The sequence below is a fragment of the Lactuca sativa genome, chromosome 9, assembly GCF_002870075.4.
Source record: "Lactuca sativa cultivar Salinas chromosome 9, Lsat_Salinas_v11, whole genome shotgun sequence".
Lineage (NCBI taxonomy): Eukaryota > Viridiplantae > Streptophyta > Magnoliopsida > Asterales > Asteraceae > Lactuca > Lactuca sativa.
Genome location: NC_056631.2, coordinates 142130040 through 142138401, shown reverse-complemented (window position 1 = coordinate 142138401; position 8362 = coordinate 142130040).

The following is an 8362-nucleotide window of genomic DNA, read 5'->3' as shown; positions in this document are numbered from 1 at the left end:
AACCGAACGTATTTCTCACATCGGTCCCGCCCTGATTGGCCTTTCGGCCTACCATCGGATCCCTTGGGCTTCTTCCCCAAAGCCCCTGCCGTCTGTACCTCCTCTGCCTACCTCTTCCAGATGTGCTCCAAATCAATCTCCCTCTCCCTTGCCCTAGCAATCATGGAATCCAGGGTAGGGCAAGCTGAAAAACTGACATGCTCTTGGAAGTCAGCTCGTAGCATGTCATGGTAGCGGTTCCTCATCATGTCCTCATCTCCCGCATACTGGGGCACCAACAAAAGCCTCTCCCAGAACTTGGCGGTGATTTCCGCCACAATCTCCGTAGTCTATCTCATATCCAAGAACTCCTTGACCAGCTGCTAAAGCTCCACAGCTGGTGCAAACTCGACCCTGAATCGGGTCACGAATTCTTACCACGTCATAGCCTCGATGGTTAAGGCTCCCAACGTATCACCAATCAACTCCTACCAATCTCCGGCTCGATCCCTCAAGCATCCTACAGCAAAACGGACCTTCGACCCTTCTGGGCAGAAGCTTGTCAACTACGCAGACTCGATGTTTGTGATCCATCTCCTAGCAGCAATGGGTCCTTCACCCCATGGAAATCCAGCGCATCACTCCCTCTGAAGTCCTTAAAGGACAGTATACACGTGCCCGTCTGGCTAGACTCCACATCACTCCTGAATGCTCGAAGGCGATCCTCCATCAGCTCCACGATCCCCTCCTTAATCGACTCGAAAATGACCGGGGTCACATCAAGGATACCTCTCATGATCACAAACGCGATGAACTAGGGTAACCCATCATCAACATGCTCGGATCCCGCACCCAAGCCCGATCCTGATCCAGATCCTGAACCTCCCGCTCAATGTCGCGTGACCACCATTCTGAGAGTAAACATACAAATATCAGGATCATATATACTTCCGAGAGGTCTCCCACACTTTCAAGTTTCCTGGTTCCATCTCGGCCCTCCTTGACTCGAGTACGGATCCTCTGCTTCCAGTAGTACGGGCCCATACTACCTTCCACATCTATCCGTACTTTCCTCAAGGATTGCTTCGACTTCATCAAGTCCCTTTTACCGATACCTTTTCCACTGACCTCATCCTAGGCTTCCCTAGGGCACCCCCGACCTACTCTCCGCCATCAGTTGCACTAGGAGTCCTCACCACCTCCCTCTAACTAGATTACGGATACTGCTACATATCCGCTCACTAGTTAGTTAAAGTTGACCAGAACTCTATAGCACAAAGCAAGCAGCATTTGCGCATTGAGTAACCAAATCAAACATAACCTAATAAGGCCATCCTACTGTTGACTAAGAAGTCCTATCATACAGCTCATACAACAGGCATTCAAGGCATCCTCCCTAGGTCCTTAGCCCTATCTAGCATGCAATTCTCAGAATCATAAACATAACATAGCAAGTATGGTATCTTGGGGAAAACTTACTTGAGCCCGGCCGGTCACATGTATCACACACCTTATCTTTCTCAAAATTCCTTAACTTAGATTTTAGAAAACCATTTTCTTTGTAAAAATCTTTTAGTCCCTCGGTTTGAGTTTAGACACTCCTGAGGGTGTGTCCGAATCCCTCAAACCAGAGCTCTGATACCAACTTGTAACATCCCAAATTTCGAGGCCAAAAATTTCATTTTGAGATTGAGTAAATCATAGAGCATGTTACCAAAACATTGTCAACATTACATCATTTATAAAACATAAAGTCATGTCTCAAAAACCATATCATCAGGAACAATGAAAATCATAGTACAATCCCAGAAAATCCGATGTGGAACCCATGTGTGTGATGCGCTGCTACCCTGCTGGCTCCTTCCCCTTAGACAAAGAGGTACCTGAAACCAAAACTGAAACTGTAAGCACGAGGCTTAGTGAGTTCCCCCATCATACCACATACCATATAACATCATCGGTATCTTACAACCGGTAACTTCCATCGATATCTTTCAACCAGTAACCATCATCGGTATCTTTCAACCGGTACACGCCAGCAGTATCTTTCAACTACACTGGGGGTTTTTTCACCCCTAGCACTAGCATACAGTAACAAGATATAATCATACAGTCAGGCATAACTAGGTACTATCCTACCCTTCAATCCTAAAGACCGATGTCAGGGACAACCAATCCCTTCTAAACACATAGTATATCACACATGCATATCTCATGAACAAAACATGTAACCATACCAAGATAATTATCATAAAGACAATCATCTACCAAATACCCCTGTTGGTGGGGCGGCATTGTGGCCGTCTACCCACCCTTACTGGAAGGTAACTCACCTCGATGTCGTGTAGTGTCTGAATTGTCTTCTGCATGAAGATCGACTCTCCTCGACTCCTCACTCCTTACATGAAAACCCTTCTAAGTCAATGAATAAAACATACAACCCTAACCAGGGTCAACCTAAGTCCAGTCGAAGTCAACATTGGTCAAAGTCAACATCAAGTTGACCTGACTCACCGAGTTGGCCTACCAACTCGTCGAGTCCATGCTCCTCTATCCCGATACAAACCCCGACTCATCTCGTCAAGTCTAGCAAGAACACGATGGGTTCTCCTTCAATAGTAATATCGGGACCATCTTCATCCGACTCGTTGAGTTCATTCTTGAACTCTTCGAGTTCATCTCCCTCATAAGAACTTGTCTAGTCTATGACTCGTCGAGTTGTATGAACAACTCGTCGGGTCCATCTTCAAATGTTAGGAGATTGCCTTAGACTCTCCAAGTCTGCTCAATCCACTCGCCGACTCCCATGAGGTCCAGGTCCTTTTTGTGTCTAAACAACCAACGGACCTCCTTCCTAACAACTGATCCATCCTCAGAAAGGATTTGGTGTTCAATGCTCACTGGCTCGCCGAGTTCCAAGAACAACTCGCCGAGTCCAACCTTGACCATTACTATACAGTCGATTTAAATGGGATTTAACACACCAAAACCATAGATCTAGCCTCCTAATGTCCATTTTATACGTAAAGTTCCAAGATTGATGCATATGCATGGGGCTTTTAGCTCAAAAATCCATAGAAAGTGCTCTACAATGTGCATGGGGATCTCATGACCATAAAGTTGGCACCTTTATGCCATGAGACCCCTCTTAAGGCCCAAATCTGAGGTCAATCCCCAGTCAATCCCTCATAATCCGAAAATGGCTTAGAAAGCCATAAAATCCCAATTCCAAAGATGAATAAGCACATAGATCAGTCGAGACAGGGGCATTTACTTTGATGAAGCTGAAAATGGGGTAAGATCTCTGGATCCACAAGTCCCAACTCGAAGTCCCAAGTTTCCTCCTTCCTTCCAAGCTCCACAAACCAACCAAGAACACCAAAATGGCCTTAACACACACACAAACGGCTAGGGTTTCGATATGCACCTTTAGGGGAGTGTTAGGGACAAGAGAGGCTGAGTTAATGTGTTTATACAGGGTGCAAACCCTCAGATTTAGGGTTACACTCTTCTAGCACCTACTCGCCGAGTTAGTCACCCGACTCGTCGAGTGGGTCACTTAAAATGTCTGCGGGTCACGATCCTACTCGACGATTTGATCCCCCAACTCGCCGATTCCTAGAGAAAAACACAAACTACTTGAATAAAAAGGCATACCAGGAATCAGGTGTTATAGCAAGATACCGGTTGAAAGAGACCGAAGGGGTTGCTAGTACCTGGATATGTTAGAGAGTATGTGATATGTATGGTATGTGGTATGATGGGGGAACTCACTAAGCTTTATGTTTACGGTTTTCAGTATTGTTTTAGGTCCTTCTTATTCGAAGGGAAAGAAGCCGGTACGGTAGCAGCGCATCGCACACACGATTTCCGCATATGAGATTCTTGGGATTTGTACTCTGACATTGTTACGATGTTATGACATGTTTATGAGACTTATGATCTATGGATTTTATGAAATGAATTAACTTGATGATGTTTTCTATAAATTGTTTCATAAATTGCTATATTAAAAATGAAATTTTTGGTCTTGAATTTTGGGATGTTACAGAGGGTGTTTAGAAGGCTGTCATTTTTTCTATTATCATCTAGTTTAGAGAAGGTGCTTGTGAAAAGGTGAGCATACCGCTAGCATTGTCTATCGTTGGTGGTGTCGTGCTACTCGATATCGTTGTCAGTTGTTGGCTATGTGGTGGATCATTTTGTGTCAATGCAGTGGCAGAGGACGTCAAACCTTTGGTGGCAGGCCTCCATAGTTTGCTTATCGAAACACTTGTTATTGTCAAGCCACCTTGTTGTGGTGCTTCACCAATAACCGTTGTTAGCTGCTGAGGTATGAATGTGGGAGTGGTGATTGGTTCCAACGACATCATGGATCTGATGGGGCTCATCGGTGTTCCACTAACTCCACCATTGTTGCCGCTTGTCCTCTTTAGGTGTTGTGAGGTGTGCTTTTGGTTTGTTGTTCGTAACACACCGGATGGCGCCAAATGATGTGACCTCATCTCTCGGCGACATTCTTCACTAGCTCTGATTACTTCGGTGAACCTACAAGGCCACAATAGGAAAGAACCATCAGTAGTTCTCTGGGAGGGTGGTCCCGAGAAAAAGCTTTGACGGTCAAGTCAGTGGATAGACTTGGATTGTTTTGAGATTAACTGGGAGAGAGCGAATTACCTTTCTGGGCATTGGAGGAGGCCTTTTATACTGAGGCCTCTTGATAGTTCGTACAAGACAAGGGCATCACACCCGACAGGATCGGGCGTGCTGATTGGGCAATCATGATCCTCGTTTTGTTAGAGCTAACGATTGGTTCAGGTGGTAATGCCTTGAGCATCCCCCTTGTCGTCTAGAGTTGTCATGCTTTGTCATAGAGTAGAAGGTGCCACTGGCGGGGCCAAGCCTTCTCTGCGGGCGCCATGTGCTTAGGGGAGCCCGCGGACACGAGGTTTTGTCGGGCTTACTCTATTATGCATGGGTCTTCCTTGGGGAGTTCTTTGGAAGCAATTTTCAAAATATGATGTTAGTACATAAAGCCATAGTGAAAACTCTGCTTTCGCAAAATAAGCGATTGCTTGAGGAGAATGAGAAGTTTGTGAAAGAGAATGCTATGAAGATGGAGGCAACTCTTCGAGAAGTGAAAGATTTGAAGACTTTGATTTTGAATGATAACTCAGTTCACAATGCAAATTTTACTTCTTATATAAACACTTTGGTTGCACATTACGACACTGAAGCACATATGGTTGATGAGATCTAGAGAAGAAATGTGAAAATCAATTCACTAAAACAAGAACTTTCTCGATTCAAACTTGATCTAGAAAAGAAAGATGATGAGATCTTGTTAGTGCAGGGCCAGAACTTTGAAATTAATCAAAGGGTTGTACGCATCGTTGAAGAAAAGGATGCTCCACATGGTGACTACATGTTACAGATGCTTAATCAGAAGCTTCAACCCCTGCTTTCGCAGTTGCCTATATATGGTGTTGTGAGTAGTGGTTCTACTTCACAACAAGGGGGGAAAAGGGTTCGTATTGCTAAACCATATTTTGTTCCAAAATGGTTAAGAAACATGTTACTGCTAACAAGATTGCCCTAGGCTATCCAAATATAAAGAAGAGATTAGAAGGTGTTGTTCTGTCTATACCTTCAGGGTCAAATTCTGCTCTTACAATTTCTACTCCACCAGAAGTTGATCCTAATGACGAAAAAGAAAAAAAAGGAAGAATGATGAGGAGGTTGAAGGATTGAAATAATTGTAGATTGAATTGGATCAAAAGGAGGCAGAGCAAAGTGAAAAAGAAGTTGTGGACTTAACTCGTAATGCATTATGGCCAAAATGGATCGTTAAACGTATGATGGATGAAGCGATAAAGAAGGCTCAATATATATCGGCTTAATCTGAGATCTTTTATTGTTGATAACAAAGTAGATTTCCGGTTGGACTTCCTGATGACAGCTAAAGCTTTTTTATTTAGAAGCTTTCAGAACACATATAAGGTTGCTTGGTGCAATGAACAGAAAACTTTTTGAGTTTTATGTGTCGCAATCTAGACCTCAATACGAGGTTTGGAGTTTGAAGAAGATATCAGTTGTTTGCGAGTGTGAAGCTGAAAGTATGAATGATGAATTTTTGAATCGTAAATTCGAAGCGTTAAGGGGAAGTGACAACCAAGATTGTGCATTCTATTTTGCTAATCTACCACAGTTAAATCCATATAATTGGTTCATATATTCTTTCTAAAGAGAAGACAAAGTATGTGAATCAACTTTTGCACTTAAATAATATGATCATATTTTACTTTATGGAGTTATGTAAGATGGGTGTAGAGATTGCAGATTTTTTGAAGAAGATTTTTGTTGGCCTTTGCGCTCAGCCAAGTGGCATGATGAGATGAGAGATGGACAAATTCAACAAGAACCAAGGGGTATTGTTTACAAAACAATGGTTAACAAAGTGATGAAAAATTGTATGATGTACTTGCCAGATAAACATTGCTTCAAGACTACGACACTAAATAACATTCTTGCGAAAGCTGAGCTTTGCATGATTAATTCGAAGAGCGAGATCAAGTTGGTGTTTGTGAGATGTCAAGGTCGTGGATTACAGTACGAATGGTGGTTCTGAATTTTGTTCCACAACAAGTGAAGACTTCTTTCGCGACTCAGCACAAAGAGGGAGATATATAAGTCTTCGATAGCAAGTAATGTTTCATAGTTATGTACACAATGGTTATTTCTTAATAGTTTACCAAAGGGCTTCTAGCCCAACAGTATCCGGTGTTGCCTTCTTTTCTTGAGGTTAAGGGTTTAAGTCTCGCCGTGGACAAATGTAGAATAATTTAGGTGTAGTTTAATATATTTGTCGTTTCAAAAAAAAATTCTTAATAGTTTGACGGTCTATCCAAGCCTAAATGTCTTGACCTGATTGGTCATTTCCTAACCGATTCTCTGGGTTGTGAACCTATATAATGGGGAAGTTAGATAAATAGAGAGAATACTTTTTGCTAAGATCTATAACGAACTTTTTGTTCTCTAATCAAAACAATATCTTATTTACCTTCGTTTGTTGAATCTGATTAGAAAACAATATACTATTTACCTTCGTGTGTTGAATCTAATTACAAAACAATATACCATTTACCTTGCGTGTGTTGAATCTGACTTTCTGTCCTCTAATCAAAACAAGATCTTATTTTCTCTTAGCCTCTGATTTCTATCTTCTATAATCTACTCAATCTTACATTGGATCACGAAAGGGGCTTGGATTTTTTTACTTACTAGAAACATATGAATCGACGTGGAGATTTCCATTGTAAATTCATCAATAAATGCCAACAAGTCAAAAACTGAATTAGCGAAAGGCTTAGCAACGAAATTAGCTAGGGACATAGAGACAGAATTAGCAATGTATTAGCTTGTATCAACAACACACATTGAAATCCGGCTTTTGTCCCTAACCAGCCGCTGATTATTTAGGAATGGTAATGGGGCGGGTTCGGGGCGGGGCATGGATTCCCAAACCCGCCCCGATAACTTTCAGGTATCTTATCGGGGCGCCCCATTGGGTTTCGGGTTTCCCCGTCGGGTTTCGGGTATCTTATCGGGTTTACAACAATTGATAACGAAATCTTTATTCTCTTTTAGGTTACCCCAATGTCTTATAAAATATACATGTTCTAACAACTCTTTTAAATTAAAAACATGATGCATCACTTTAATAAAATAAACTGGACGTTATATTAAAAATTATTTGATTTAAGTTTTGTTTAATACGTCAAAACACATAAAAATGATCATTAACACCAGATTGTTAATAACTAAAAAAATTGTCCACAATAAGTATTTTATATTTGAACGCGTACAATTAACAGCAAAAATTTTTAAGCATTATATATATATATATATATATATATATATATATATATATATATATATATATATATATATATAATCGGGGCGGGGCGGGGCGGGACGAGGATAACCCACTCCCTGCCCCGAACCCGATAACAACCCATTACCCGACCCAAAATGATCGGGTTTCGGGTTTCCCCATCGGGTTCGGGCTTTTTTGCCATCCCTATGATTATTTGTAGATGCACGGTTTGTGTTGAATTTTATAGTAGTACTAATGATATTTATTTTTATATAAAACAAAAAGTCATATTTAAGGACTCATTTTTCCTCTTTGCACGTAATCTTCAAAATCAATTTACTGGGCTTGGGTTAACTAATTTGGGTCCGAAACAGAATAATTCCAGGAACAGTTAATAAGCATCAGTTTTCTTCAGAAAAAACAGTTAAGGGACCAACTAAATGGGTGGTCATGTTCACTAGAATCAGAAACACGCATCAAGCCAAACCAAAATTGACTATGACATGT